The sequence below is a fragment of the Enhydra lutris genome, unplaced genomic scaffold (assembly GCF_002288905.1).
Source record: "Enhydra lutris kenyoni isolate GAN:26980312 unplaced genomic scaffold, ASM228890v2 scaffoldscaffold14, whole genome shotgun sequence".
Lineage (NCBI taxonomy): Eukaryota > Metazoa > Chordata > Mammalia > Carnivora > Mustelidae > Enhydra > Enhydra lutris.
Window position 1 is genome coordinate 29,808,468 of NW_019154098.1, and position 16,935 is coordinate 29,825,402.

Genomic DNA, 16,935 nt, shown 5'->3' on the forward strand with positions numbered 1-16,935 from the left:
TTTTCTGTCTCCTTCTCTCTCTGCCCCTCCTCCCCACCCCCACATAGGTTCACACACAAGCTCTCTTTAAAAAATAAATAAAAATAAAAAATAAAATAAAAATTCTGGGCAGCCCAGACAAAACATATTTTCAGACCTGATTCGGCCCACAGACTTCCAGTTTGCCACTAGTGAGCTGAGGCCTTCATAGGATGAGGAGGGGTGACCAGGATTCTGGTAGATGCATCACTGAGAAAGGGTAGCAAGTATTCCAAGGCCATTTTGTGACCAGGTTGGATCAGGAAAAAAACCACAATCACTCTGTAATCACATCTGAAAATAGACAAACCAATTGTCTAAGCTAAAGGATTAAACATTCCCCTACTCTAATATGAGTGAACACCAGTTTATTAATACTTACTTAGCCTTGCTCCATTTCTTCCAACTTATAGATAAGGCTTATTAAGATACCCAGTTATAGAATTATTTTTGCAGTCAGACAACATCCAATCTAGAGCAAAACCCTGATTGTTTAGATATTCTCAACACATGCTCCCACTACTTGAACAAATTGAACAAACCTAATACAACATTGAATTCTATAGGACCTTTGTAAGACCTGCCTAGTGGGAAGCCCCACAATTCCCCATGGTATATTAATGCCCTCTTGGAACAAATCAACGCACTCAACTTTGTTTAACTTCAGGTATGTTCCTGGTGGTCTCCTGCCAGAGGGCTTTGACATGCCCAAGGCTTTCCCCTTATAAAATCTTTCCTCCCGTTATAACGTTCAACTCCTCCCAGCTTCAATTACCATAACGGCTATATACAAAAATGGATTCCTTGTCAAAAGAGATAGGAAAAATAAATTTCATCTTAAATATGACTTCAGAGATATCACCTTAACTTCTATGTTTATGTGTGTCCTGGTTTGAAATCTTATGACACATTATAGCACCAATTCAGGAAAAAGGAAGAGTTTTCAGGTAGAGTCTCATTTTGCTTGATTTTTGGCACTAACAATCTCATTGGAACTTTTCTATACCCACTATTAATTAATTTGAAGAAATTTTTAACAATAAAAAATTCTATGTGTCAATTAGGATAAATGTAAAAGCAGAAAGGTCTAAGACAAAATCAGCTCTAATTTGCCATCAGTTGGCTGTATGGATAAGGAAACCCATTCCTTCCCTCACTCAACAGTATTGTTTATAATTTAAATTTTAAGTATTCATAATTTAAGTTAGCAGGGATGGTAGGTTATACCAAGTAGGGGAGCAATGGAAGTGGTGAGAAACGGTCAGACTCAGGAAATATTTGAAGGGAGAACTAATGTGACTTGCTGTTGCATTAGGAGTGAGGTATTGAATAAAAAGAGGAATTAAGGCTTTGACTTCAATTATAGTGAATGTTGTGGTGTTATCCATTGAAGTGGGGGGGGGTAACTCAGAGAGGAGTGAGTTTCGTGGGAAGATGGATTTCTCCTGAGTTGTGTTTTTAAGGCTTAGAGGGTATATAGTATGTTTATAGGATGCTACAAGGCTATGCCTAACATTGGAACACAAAGGGGAAGAAATATTTGTTTAGTATATAGGGCATGAGGCCACCCTGTATTAGTACTTTAAGTAACTCTAAGGAAAATGAATCACCCCATCAGAAAGATGTAATCTTATTCATCAAAAAGCAGTTCAAATCTACCTACTTAGTTCCATGCAAGAAGTCTCTTCCAGCTTTTGAAGCACAAGGACCTATTATGACAGATCCTGCTTATTAACATGAGTCTTTTCTCCATTCACCACAACTTCCCTATTGTGTCTGGTTAATACGAACTCTGGGCATATCCGAAAGATTTGAGGGCGTGAATATTCCACTGCTTTGAAAAACATTTGTCCTTTCCTGGTCTTTGGATTCCTGTTTACTGCTGACATTATCTTCTGGTGTCCTGCCTCCACCTGGAGGTTACTTATGTTCTGCTTAGGGAATGAGAGTTACATCCCATGACATTACTGCTGTGGAACAGTATTCTAAGAAATGAGGAACTTCAAAAACATCTACAGATTTAGAAGGCAGAGCTTTACATCAGAAAAATCAAAGCAGAACAAACGAGATTAAGGCCCTGAACACTGTAGACCTGAAGAAAGGCTAGTCATGGAATTTCAGTTCCTAGACTCCGGGAAATAGGGTTAAGTAGTGGGTCAATTAACTGTGAGGGAACAGTTGATCTAAATTACAGTGCTAGGTCTGGAGCTCAGAAAAGGAAAACCTCTACGTCCCAGAAGACTTAGCTTGCTGAGAAAGAGTTTAGTTTGGGCTTGAAAATAGAGAGAACCAATAAGAAAGTCTAATTATACTGGGAGTGGGGCCCACAGGTAGGGCCTTCTGAATGAAAGGAAGTGAAACAGAAACTCTATGAACAAGGGCGCCTGGGTGGCTCAGTGGGTTAAGCATCTGCCTTCAGCTTAGGTCATGATTCCAGGGTCCTGGGATCGAGCCCTAAATCCGGCTCCCCGCTCAGCGGGAAGCCTGATTTTCCCTCTGCTTGTACTCTTGCTCTCTTTCTCTCTGTCAAATAAATAAATAAAATCTTAATTAAAAAAAAAAACAAACTATGAGCGAGTTTGTGTTCAAGCTAATTGAGTTATGGAAGGCCTATAACAAACCTAACTTCTATGTCATCCATCTTTCAGAGAATACTGTTCTTCCCATTAAGCTCTAGGAAGATTAATTCAAATGCCCATCACAGGCCATGTGGAAAGTTTCCCAGCTGGCTATACATTTCTGCAGTTTCTCAGGATACCTGCTTTCTCATGGTTCTCTGATTCTAAGTGCTGCTGCTGCTAAAAGAGTAATTCGATGAAGTAATTCGATGAAGGTCAGGAAAGAACATGTACTCTGGAGAAAGACCTCCTTGGTTCAAATCTTCTTTTACCACTAATTGGCTGTATATTCTTGGGCAAATTACTTAACCTCCCTGTGCCTTAGTTTGCTTGTTTGAAAGATGGAGCCCTTCATTGTACATACAGGATTGTAATGAAGATTATAAAATCAATATATGCAGAACTCTTAAAACTGTGCTTTATGTATGTTATTACTCGGTTTGTGATGTCATCTTGCTTGTGCTGTCCTTGATATAATGCCTTTTTCTTGTTTCTTAGCAAAACCTGCTCATGTGAACTCTTTGAATATGTAGCAAAATTTACTGGAGCAGTACTCTCTAGTAAAAATATAATGTGAACCAACCACATAACTAAAAATTCTGTAGTAGCCACATTGAAAAAAATAAAATTAACTTTAATAGTACGTTTTATTTAATTCAGTATATCCGAAATACCAATGTAATCCCTTGTGATTAATAAAATATAGTTATTAATGAGATGCTAATAATTTCTTCTTATTTATATAGTCTTCAAAATCCAGTGTATATTTTACTCTTGGAGCACAGCTCAGTTCTTTCCAGTCACATTTCAAGTACTGACCTGCTATAATACCGGACAGTGAAAGTTTAGAGGCCAGACAACTCAAATTTAATTATTAGGTATTTTTATTTTCAAACCTCTTTTCCCTGAGGAATTTTTAAAGGCCCTGGCATTCTCTGGGGGGACATCCTGCCTCTTGCAATCTGGCTGGTTTCATTCCTCTTCCCTCCCTGTGTTCTTAGGAGCCAAAGAGAAAGAAATCAATCAATCAATAAAATTGTTATTTTAAAAAATGGAGGTTCCTGGGTGGCTCAGTCAGTTAAGCAGCTGCTTTCAGCCCAGGTCATGATCTCAGTGTCCTGGGGTCAAGTCCTATGTCAGGCTTCCCGCTCCCTGGGGAGCCTGCTTTTCCCTCTCCCTCTGTCTCTTCCCAGTTTATGCGCTCTCACTCTCTCGTGAAAAGAAATAAATAAAATCTTAAAAAAAAGAGAAAGAAATCAGAAGAAAACAAATTTACCCAAATTGATTATGTAGAGTGAGTCAGCCTTCTTAGCCCGGAGCTCAAATCTTAGCTTCTTCTTGAAATACAGGCAGGTCTTGATCGGCACAGTATGAACTCAAACACGCATATATCAGAACTGCATATTCTTTTTCTACATTGTTTTGGTAACTGAACTAGGGTTGCTTGTAGTACCTACAGGTTTTAATTTTAAGGTTTTGATTTCTTTAAGGTTTTGATTTCATAGGCCAACACCAATCTTCTTCTAGTCTCTCTGTGGTGAGTGGGTGTGGACAATGATTTTGTTCTTTGGGTTATAATCTATTATTTATAATCTGAGGTTTTTGTGCATAGATTTAAAATTTCTTGTTTCCATATATTGATTTAGTGTGCTTTACACGGCAGGGGAAACATTAGAAAGAGAATTCCACTGCAGGAGAAAAACGGCGCCATTTCCCAGTTTCAAAGAAATGAACTTTTTTTCCCCCTAGGGAAGGGTGGCAGAAAGTTGCCCAAATAGTAGGAGAGGACCCCATTTGGGCTTCCTTAGGCTTGTCCATTTGATATTTCTTACTCTCAGGAAATTTAAAATGGTAGAACTAGTTGAAAAGTCTCTATTTTTTATACCTGAGATAAATTTTTAAATGTCATAGATTGTAATCAAAGTTAAGACATGGTTTAAAGGATAATGCAATCAATCAGTCAATCAATCAATCAGTCAAATTAACAATAGCCTTTGACTTAGAGCTTTTGTATTTAATGGGGTACCAGAAGATGAAATCTTAAAGTGATAGCATTCTAATGATCTTATTGAAAAGATCTTTGATATAGCAAAAGCTAACTTCATTATAAATGCATTTCATTTATAATGGACTTATACAGATCAGGAAATTCTTGTGGCCAGACTCATTTGTCTTTGCTCAGGTAGAGAATAAATGATAGCCTAGAATTTTTTATCAGAAAATCCAATGAATCCCATACTTCGACACATTCCCAGTCCAATGAAAATTTATGGCCTCATAAATGGCCCTGAGGAATGCAAAATCATGATGTGTCTTTTGAATTATAAAAGGAAAAGTAAATGGTGTATCTCACGCTTTCTTAAGAATTTGAGATCTTATAATACTTCAAAAATTATTAATCCATGTGTATAATACATATTAGATCTTTCTAGAATGAATGACTGCAGAACTAAGATCACTGTATTCCATTACCATAATATATAATCATATTTATTATAAAAATAAGAGATTTTAAAATCTGATCATTATTATTTTAACACAATCCAGAAAAATGCTTTGATAAAATTCATAACTGAGATTTTTTTTGAAGAAAATTTTTTGGGGGAAGCATTATTCTCTTTGTGATACTCATTATCTCTGTCAACTTAGTCTTCTTTTCCCCCTCTCACATTCTTCTGAGCCTCAAAAGTGAAAGAAACCAATTGAGATAAAGAGGGAAACCGGGTCTATAGTGCTCTAACATTTTATATACTGGATATGCCACAGGAATCTACTCAGTAGGATGTTTTTTACCCTCGAAAAGCTCTTTCCTTTCCCTTTCTTCTCAGACCTGTGCTATGAAAACAATCCTAATCCAAAGCTAGCTCTGATCTCTCTCTAGGCTCACATCCTTCATTCCCCACTGCCCCATGGACATTTGCACTTGGACCACATTAAAGCTCAGCATGTTTACGGCATGCCCGCAGCTGAATTCCCGTTCTTCCAACCTAGCATTTCAATGGTACCATTCTTCAGCTTACCTTGACTTGAAACTGCAAATTCATTTTAGAAATTATTTTGTCCTTTAACCTCTATCCATCAGTCAGTTGACCCTATTGTTTCTTTGAAAAGTCTTTAGCAGCGTCCTATTCACAATGCCTTCATTCTAGTAGCAGCTCTTACCTCATATACGTGAACAGATACTTTCCTATCCCGCCTCCTGGTGGCATGTGTTTTCCTCTTCCAGCCTGTTCTATTACTTCCACCACAATTAATAGATTTTTTTTATTTTCTCAAAGATTTTTATTTATTTAGTTGAGAGAAAGAGAGCATGAGTGTAGAGGAAAGGCAGAGGGAGAGGGAAAAGCAGACTCTGAGCTGAGCAGGGAGCCCAACGTGGGGCTCGATCCCAGGACCCCAGGATCATGAACTGAGCCACAGGCAGATGCTTAAATGACTAAGCCACCCAGGTGCCCAGATAATAAATATTTTAAAATAATCAGAGGAATACAGACAGTTTGAGATCAACCACAAGAAAACAGGGCCAGAAAGTGTCTAGCTGATCAATGCTATCGGACAGCCAGAAGAGAGTTCAAATTCAAAGAGACACAGACTGGGTGGACAGATCAGTGGTTATTATAGGCTCAGGGAAGAAGTAGAAGCTCAAAGGATTCTTTTGAGTCAGAAAGGATCAGGTGGTTAGGCACAGTTAACAGTTCTAGACAAGGAGGATATGGAGTCTCAAGGAAGATTAGCTATTGCATCCCAAATAGATGGTTAGCTCCCTCAAGACTGGAACTATTTGCTGAAGATCTTGGCACTGTCCTCTCTTAATCCACAGGGCTGTGATCCCATAGCAGAAGATTTTGGTCTCAGCTCTGTTTACTTCTCCCAGCTTTTGCAGGATTATCCTGGACTTGTTGTTGATAACATTAACCAAAAGCAGTGATAGGACTGGGCATGAACTTTACTCTTAAACAGATTAACTCTCCTACTTTTACCTAGCGGGTGCTCCCCTTTAAGTGGTAACTCCTAACTAACACCTTTCAGTAGCTCCCTATTGTCAACCGGATGAAGTTCAAACTCTTTGTCTTGATGTTCAAGGCTCTTCAGAAACTTAATCTAACCTAATTCTCTATCCTGTCATCATCTATCTTTTCTGTCTGAATGCTTTTCTACTCAACGTTGTCCATCAGGGATTACTGTGCTGATCTGGAGTCAAAAGGCATGGGATAAAATCTTCGCTTTATCATTAACTAACTTTGTGAGGTGAGGACAATTCCTTAACCTAAGTTGTAATTTCCTCCAGTGTAATAAAGGAATGAAAATGGTACCTACTTTGTAGGGTTTTTGTATGGGTTAAATGAGGTAATAAATGAAAAGCATTTACTACACTTCCCGGGATAATGTAAGTAATAAATGTTAAGTTGATAGTATTGCCCCAAACTCACTCATCTTTCAAAGTCCAAGTCAAATATGATGAGATAATATACTGTGCTGATTAAGAGCTTGGGTTCTGGATTTGCATTCTTGTCTTGCCGCTTAAACTATCGATGTGGCTGTGCAAACCTCCTCACCTCTGCAGGTGGTAATGACAGCCTTCGTACTTCACGAGCTTGTTATCGGGCTCTCGTAGAGGCTAGTGCCTGAGCATGGAATGTGATGTGACTGTGGGACAGCGTTGTTCAAACTGTGTGTTACTGATAAGTGTTATCTGAGCTGCTGAATCACAAATTGGGACAGGATCGGCCACGTTCTATTATAAAAAGGGAACGGCTAGGGGTACCGCAGTTGATTGCCTCTTGGTTTTGGCTCAGGTCATGATCTCATGGGGGCTGGGATCAAGCCCCATGTCTAGCTTCACCCTCAGTGGGGAATCTGCTTGGGGATTCTCTCCCTCTGCTCCTCCCCCACCAAATAAAATAAAATACATCTTTGAAATGGGAATGGCTAAAAGATATTTGGCCTGAGGAGGCCCGGAGGCATATGGAAACTGCATAAGCAGGTGGTTCAGATTCATGTTATTGGCTTCTATTGCTTTGCTACCTCTCTCTCAACTCATACCTTTAGCCTAACAGAGAATTCCTGTGACTAATTTCTGGAGGAGGGAAAAAATGATGGGCCTGGCTTACTGGTGTATCTCTATGGTACACTAGCCCCAGAGAGGAGTAAATGCTCTTGCACTAAAGCCTTACTTAATGGAGGCTCCAAAAGACAGTGGTGAATGTGGATATATATAATTTCTTTTCTTTATAAAGATTTTATTTATTTGAGAGACAGCACGAGAGAGAGAGAGAGAGAGAGAGAGAGAGAAAGAACATGCACAAGCAGGAGGTAGGGGTATAAGGAGAGGGAGAAGCAGGCTCCCCACTGAGGAGGGAGCCCAATACAGGGCTTGATCCCAGGACCCTGGGACCATGACCTGAGTCAAAGGCAGATGTTTAACCAACTCTGCTACCCTAGCACCCCTATGTAATTTCAATAGGTAGAAATTTAGGAGAGACTGGCTCCTCACTTTGTATGGAAAAAGAGAGCCTTAGTTATAGATCAAAACTGGTTTGTGAGCAGGGGCTATTGGATTGGCCAGGTGATCAGGCACTTGGAGACATAAATGGAAAATTGAAGATAAGACAAGATATGTTTATGGACCTCTTAGAAGGGATTCTTCCTATTTCAGGAATATCCTTCCCCATAATCTTCACATGACTTCTCATCTTCAGAAGGACTGTGTTAGAACTCAGGGGGTTCTCTTTACACTTCCTTGTCTAATAGTTCTGCTCAATGGAAAACAGCAACAACGCCAAAATGATAAGATCACCAAATCCTTAGATCCTACAGGTCACCCTTCTGCATAAAAATCCTTCTGCAGCCAAGGTACTTGCAGAGGGTAAAAGAAGCACGAACTCTGCTGTGGAAGAAGGCACTTTAAATCTCTCGACCACCTACAGGAGTGGGGACTGAAGCAGCTATGTCTTAACATTAATTGATAACTTTGTGATCCTGCTTTTTTTTTTCTCTTACTACCTGCTATGGAAAATACAGGTGATATCTAATGTTTGAAATGTGGTAGTGTAGTGAAATTATCAACTTATGATAGAATTTTAGTCCCCTAGGTTGAAGGTGTGAACCAGCTCCTTCCAGAGAAGTATACAAGATGACACTAAGATTTCTGGTCCAACCTGGAGTATTAATTGATTATATTTTTTCATAATTGCATGAATATGTTTCTCTACTAGCTGATTGAGGGCAGGGACTTAATTGTATTTATCCTGTTTTATTCAGTTTTTAGCCCACAGTAAGGGTGAGCATAGAGTAGGAATGGAATAAATGGTTGCTACATGGTCCTGAGTTGACTTTGAGTAATAATAGATAATAATAATAATAACAATATAAGTATTTTATTTAGTTATTATGGCAAGTAGTAGACACCACTTAAATACTACTTTTTCTTATTTATGTTCTCTTTTTATTTACTTTGGGTCATTTTTTAGATGTAAAAATGACTGAATGAAGCAGAAGAGAAGAGAACCAGATACTAGATGTTGGTTTACATTCAAACCCATCCCACAAACACAATTTAAACATGAATTCCTTAATGGAACAAGAAACTTTAGGGTGCACACAGGTGGTATAGCTAGATGAAATGACTAAGTTAGAACTAATAGCCTTTCAATTTTGGTTTCATAACTTCAATTTAATGCTCCTGCTGTGCTTTGTGAGGTCTAAATACAGTCGGCATATCTATTCCATAGCTTCTAAGATATTAAGTGTAGGTTTATCTCCATGAGACCATGCTACCAGCTATCTCCCCTGGGCACCCTGTGGAGAAGTATATTCAGTAAATGTGCGAGTAGAGAGTCATGCAGGTATGAAGATCATATACAACTTGAACTCCTATGGGTCAGGGAGGGATATATTTTCCCATTCTCCCTCTTTTTTTTTCCACTGTAGAAAATTAAAACAAAGGGATATTTACAACCCAGGTAACAATGTTAATGGCTACATGGCTCAGGATTCAGCTGTGAAAAAAAAAATGACTTTAGCTATATGGTCGGAATCCACTCTAGTGAATTTACGTAGAAAAGAGTTTATTCTAGCCTATCAAATGGCTTAAAAAATTGTTGGGTTGGATGAAGCAACAAATTCTATGTTGTGCTTGCAGGAATGAATTCCAAAGCCCACATGCAAACGTGGATGTTTAAAGATGTTGCTGGCTTATGTGTGACCAGGAAACTGTTGGTTTCAGCTCAAATCAGCATTGCCACAGTGGGATAGTCTACAGTTCAGAAGCTCTTGCTACTGCTGCCAGAGCTAGAGCCACACCACCTCTTACAATCTGTATCTGTACCTATATAATGGATGTTCAGGATACATCACTCATGAGGGTAATGACTGGAAAATGGGACCTTTTCTAATACAGCTAATGGGAAAACAAATGTCTCCACCATCTTGGTTGACAGCACAAACAAAAGCAACAGCAGAAACAGGGAAGAAAAGAAGAGTGGCACATTCCTCACTTTTGGCTCTTAATTTTAGGCAAGTTAATCTTATTTCCAGAACTCAATCACTTTTAGGTCTTGACAGTAATTTCTCTGATATGACACCAAAAGCACAGATAATGAAAGCAAAAATAGAGAAGTGGAATTAAACCATCAAACCAGAAAGCTGCTACATAGCTAAGAAAACAATTGACAGAGTAAAAAGGCGATCTACAGGATGGGAGAAAAAATGTCAAACCATGTATATGATAGGGGGTTAATATTCAAAATATATAAGAAACTGTTATAATTCAATAGCAAAAAGCGAAGCAAAACAAAACAAAAACCCAAACGAAATCCTTCAAACCATTTGATTAAAAAATGGGCAAAAGACTTGAACAGATATATCTCCAAAGAAGACATACAGATGGCTAACAGGTATGTCAAAAAGTAATCAACATCATGAAACATCAGAGAAATGCAAATTAAAACAGTTGGACAGGGGTGCCTGGGTGTCTCAGTGGGTCAAGCCTCTGCTTTCAGCTCAGGTCATAGTCTCAAAGTCCTGGGATCGAGCCCCACGTCAGGCTCTCTGCTCAGCAGGGAGCCTGCTTCCCCCTCTCTCTCAGCCTGCCTCTCTGCCTACTTGTGATTTCTCGCTCCATAAAATAAATAAATAAAATATTTAAAACAAATAAACAAACAGTTGAATATTACCTCACATATCTGTTAAGATGGCCATTATAAAACAAAAAACAAAAAACAAAACCCCCAGAAAATAGTAAGAGTTGGCAAGGATGTGTAGACATTGGAACACTTGTAACACTGTTGGCGAGAACGTAAAATGGAGCAGCTACTATAGAAAGTAGTATAGAGGTTCCCCCCAAAATTAAAAATAATTAAAAATTAAAAATATGACCTCAAAATCCCACTTCTCACATTTATCTCAGAGAATTGAAATCAGGTGCTCAAAGAGATATTTGCATTCCTGTGTTCATGGCATATTACTCACAATAGTCACAAGGTGGAAATCATCTACATATCCTTCAAAGATGAGTGAATAAAGAAAATGTGATTCTATATACAATGGAATATTACTCAGCCATATAAAAGAAGGAAATCTTGTCATCTGCTACAATATTGGTGAGCCTCGAGGACATCACTCTAAGTGACAACACAAGGACAAATAACCCATGATACCACTTGTATGAAGGATCTAAGGAATGGAGCTAATTACTTAGTTCAGTTGAAGCAGAAAGTAAGTGGCAGTTACCAGAGACTAGAGGGAGAGGGAAGTGAGGAGTTGTTATTCAATGGTTATAAAGTTTCAGCCATGCAGGGTGAAAAAGTTCTAGAGATCTGCTATACAACATTGTTCTTACACTGTGATTATATTATCTTAAAAATACTGTACTGTACACCTAAAATTTTATCAAGAGAATTGATCAGATCTTTTTACCGCAATAAAAAAAATCATTTATTAAGCATAGTCTATGTGCTAAGTACAGCGTGGTAGCTGATAGATAACCAAAGGGAAAACAAAACCAAAAATATGCTACCAGCCTTTGCAGGACTCTCAGTGTCTAGTAGAAAAAGATTTAAAAGAGGAACAGTTACGGGATGAAAAATTCTGGAGATTTAATGTACAGCATGATGACTATAATTAGTAATATTGTATCAAATACTGGAAATTTGCCAAGAGAGTAGATTTAGGTGCTCTCACCACACACACACACACACACACACACTCACACACAGTAAGTACGTGAGGAAATAAGCTAGTTAGTTTGACAGTAGTAATCATTTCACTCTGTGTGTGTGTGTGTGTGTGTGTGTGTGTATATCTTAGATCATGTTGTACACCTTTAATTACATCATTTTTATTTAAAAATAAATATTTAAAAGTGAATCAAATAAAATCTTACATTGCTATTAAAACAAACTAAGCCCCCTAAACTACTAAATTACCTTCGGAATCCTACACTCAAGGGATTGTGGGAAATGCAGACTCTAGCTTTCCAGTCTCTGTAGCATATAAAGGAAGGTACGCTAGTAGGAGGCTGGAACCATAGGTAAAAACAACTCATTATGTCCACGACAGTATTTCAATTTCTGGTCTTTCCATTTGGTGCAGATGTTATTACACACATGATGCAAAATAAATTTCCAAAGGGGTTTTCAGATGGCAATTTAGAGTGTAATAGAGAGGGAAAAGTGTGAGCCTTGGAATAAGACGGACCCGATACTTATTATCTTTGTGACCCAGGGCAAGCCACCGAATCTCCCTGACTTTTCCCATCTGTAAAACAGAGATCATAAACTTTATCTTACAGTATTATCTAGAGGATTAAATGTAAAGGTTCTGGCACATTACGAGTGTTCAATAAACAGTTACTTCTGTTTTTTTTTTTTCCATGAACAAAGAGGAATGTTTAAGGTTAAAATGTTTAAATTTAAAACCTTGATATTATTTCTGAGTTCTAATGGAATCCCTGAAAATGGAAAATTCTTTGTATAAGACACACTTCCTTTGGAATCACTTCTCTGCTTGGTGTAACAAAGCAAATGTTATCTGCATCATAGCCACACTCTTCTGCAACATGATTTCGTAGCTCCTCGCAACAAGAAGCAGACAATGTCTGTTTCCAGCTTAGATCTGGGCCAGTTTCATGCCTTGTGTATTCTTTTTTTTTTTTTTTAAGATTTTATTTAGTTATTTGACAGAGACCACAAGTAGGCAGAGAGGCAGGCAGAGAGAGAGAGAGAGGGGATGAAGCAGGCTCTCTGCTGATCAGAGAGCCCGACGCGGGGCTTGATCCCAGGACCCTGGGATCATGACCTGAGCCGAAGGCAGAGGCTTTAACCCACTGAGCCACCCAGGCACCCCATGCCTTATGTATTCTAATAGGATGTGGCTGAAATGATGTTGTGCCCGCTCTCCAGAGGCATGGCATACTTCCACCTGTTCCCTTGGAAGCTTGCCCCACTACCATGGGGATGCTAGCCTCTGGAGCAGAGAGTAGTAGCTGTAGGTGAAGCCCCTCACACCGGCGCCCAGACAATTCTGCAACTGACACATGAATGAGCCTCTCTGTGACCAGAAGAGCCCCTCAGATGGATCTCACCTAAATTAGCCATTCTACAGATTGGTGAACGAAATAAACGGTTATTATTTTAAAACACTAAATTTTGGGGTGGTTATACAGCAAAAAACTAATTCAATAGATTATTATTATTATGATTATTATTATTATTTTGGAGGATGATTGTCAAGGGAAGTTGCTCAAGGAAAACCTTTTCTGTGAATTTGTAAGGTTTTCCACTCCCACTAAAACCAAATTGTGCATTTTTTAAAATTTTTAAAAATTTATTTATTTTAAAGATTTTATTTATTTGACAGAGAGAGAGAGAGAGAGATCACAAGTAGGCAGAGAGGCAGGCAGAGAGAGGGGGAAGCAGGCTCACTGCTGAGCAGAGAGCCCGATGCGGGGCTCGATCCCAGGACCCTGAGATCATGACCTGAGCCGAAGGCAGAGGCTTAACCCACTGAGCCACCCAGGCGCCCCCAAATTGTGCATTTTTATGCTCTGGGAACTTTGCTATTGACACTGTTTCCTCGTTCCCTCTGGTTTCCTTGCTACAGCTGCCCCCCCACCACCCCAAGACCTTCATCACCATTCCCCACATTATTAGTACACCCTTGATGCCTACTTCCCCCAAATTTTGGCTTGTATATATTTTCTGCCCTTTTAAAAAGCACCATTTGGACCCAGTGAGAGGACAGAAGGGAAGACAGTAGTGAAGGGTCGGTCTGGGAGTCAAGGCCAAGTGTTCATAAGCTCAAGGATCTCAATGAATGGGGAGTGGTAGATAGTTGCCAAGAGGCAGCATGGTTGTGCTCACAAAGAGCTTTCATAGGTTCTCTTGTCCATGACAGCCAAAGCTGAGATACACACCTGAAGCTCCCTTCTATTCTGAATTTTCAAAGTGTCATCACTGCATTAGAATTCACAGATAAGATGGGAAGGAGAAAATGGTCTTGAGTATTTAACAGATGTGGGTCTAAATTTCAGCTCTTTCACTTAATGGGAACTGAGATAATGTTACCTCTCTTACGTCAGTTTCCTCTTCCATAAAATAGGTATACTATCACCTTGAAATGCAAACCATGACAGCCTGAGGCTAATACCGACCTTGTATGTTTATAGTGAACAGTCGATATCCCAGTGCATATCAAGGGCCTGGAGCGTTGCGGCCTCAGGCATGAATAGAATAGTAGCAGCCCTGTTTCCAAGCACATCCATTTTATTCCCTAGAAACTCAAAGCTTTTTTGCACACATCAGCTCATCTATTGGCACAAAATCTTTTGGTGGTTACTAACAGACAGAACTCTATCTTGTTTACTGATGAACTCTAGTTCAAACTAGATAAATGATAAACATTTATCTAATTGATAAATGAATTAAGAATCGAATGAACCTATGCTCTAAGTTATCATCCAAAGTACTAGAAAGACAGTGAAGTAAAGAAAGGAATTTCAATTCCTTTCACAAAGGCAACAATTATTTGATATCTTGTAAACAGGCAGATGTTTAAATGTTTGCATTCTTCTGCATAAAATGGAAAAAATTATTTAAACAAATAAAAATAAATGATGCATGCTCTACAGAGGATTTGCAAAGATAAAAATGAGATATCTGATGCAACTGTGAATTGAAAACTTGTGTCCAACGTAAGAGCTGTCAGTTATCACCATCATAAAGAGAATATAAATATTATTTCATTATCTTCATAAACCATCTGGAGATAAACATTATCTTGAGGAAAAGTTGTTCACCAAACAGATATTTAGTAAGTGCCAACCAGGCATTGTGCTTGTTCCAAAGAAAGAGCTGAAGAAGCCACGATTTCTACCCTAGAAGAGTTTACATTCTAGAAAGGGAGGTGGACATGGAGTCTTGCAGATGAAATTCCAGTGTTTCCGATGTTTCTGCAAGGTTCTTTCAGCACTGTGAATGTTTGGGCAAACTTGCCCTGCCCTCACTGTGCCTTTTTCTCAATATTTTGATTACCCATTTCTTCGGTGTTATCAATTTAATTTTCAGTACTTGGTGGATGGTTTTAGGAAGGAACAGTTGTTAGAGGTTGCCATCACGACCATCGGTGACTGTGAGGCTGGACTTCTGTCTCCCATCCCGGGACCTCCCCCCACCATCCAAGTCTTGTCACTGAGAAGAGACCCAAGTTCCCTCTGGCTGTGTGCCTGGGCGGTACTTGGGGTTAGGGTTTGGGTGCGAAGAACAACAGAATATTGCAAAGATGGTGCTCAGACCTTGAGACCTTGAGGACATTTGTATGCAGGATGTTTCTGGATTATTAACATTTCACTTCCCGTTGCTGGTTTTACCAACTTGTAACTTTCTCTCAGCTTCAATCATAAATGTACTCATAAACTTTTACTTGCGACTCCTGGATTTCATATGTCTGTTTATGACAAAAATAAGAGCAATAACAACCATTTCTATGTGTTTACTACAAGCCCCACATTTTAAATACATTATTTCAATCCTCTCGAAATCTTACTAAGAAGTAAATTTTTAGATGGGAAAACCAAGGCAGAGAGAAGTTAAGTCATTTGTCCCAGGTAATACAGTTAGAAAGTAACAAAGACAAGAACATGTCTGCTTAGAATATTTTCTCATTGATACTCGCTAAGTAGTTGCTGAAAAACTATGTGCCTCTTGTACATTGTCAGGTTCACATCTGTTTTTAATTTAGTCATTAATTTTTATTTATTTTTAAAGATTTTATTTATTTACTTGACAGAGAGAGAGATCAAAGTAGGCAGAGAGGCAGGCAGAGGGAGAGGGGGAAGCAGGCTCCCGGCTGAGCAGAGAGCCCAATACGAGACTCAATCCCAGGACCCTGAGATCATGACCTGAGCCAAAGGCAGAGGCTTAACCCACTGAGCCACTTAGGTGCCCCAGTAATTAATTTTTAAACAAAGATTATTTTTAAGAACAGTTTTATATATATAGGAAACTTACAAAGATCATACAGGAAGTTCCCCTACTCTTGCACTTAGTTTCTTTTATTATTAAATCTGTCCATTATTAGGGTATATTTTTTACAATTAACGAACCGATATTGTTGCATTATTATAAACTAAAGTCCATAGTTTATTCAGATTTCCTTAATTTTTACCTAATGTCCTTTTTCTGTTTGGGGGGATCCCATTCTGGATACCACATCACACTTTGTCATCATATCTCCCCTTGGCTGTGACAGTTTCTTAGACTTTCCTTGTTTTTGATGAACTTGACAGTTCTGAGTAGACTGATGAGGCCTCTTGCAGGATGGCCCTCCATTGGGATATGTCTGCTGTCAGGATTAGACTGGGAATAATTAATTTTTAATCACTATTTAATTTAATTTTCATCATTAAAGAAATGTAAAGGATGTAATTTCTGAAATATTTCAATGTTCATATTTTAAACAAAACTGAAAATGCTCTTTTAAATGTACCCATTATAATCTAACTACCCTGGGAAATTTCATAGCCACCACCACTCAGTTTAAAAATACAAGAAACTGTTTTTTAATTGCAGGAAATTAAACATCATTTTACCCATAGCTCTAGGTTTTATTCCACTTCCCCCAGAGATTTATGTTAAGAAAACATATTTTTATGCTTAACATTCTTTAATTTGAAAAAATTCTTAAATTCACCTGTTATACTTATTTTTAACAAAACTATGTTTATACAGTTAAATTAAAATGCTTTATTATATCAAAACATAGGATCTGGATCATGTTAGCACTGAATTATGAGTATGCAATG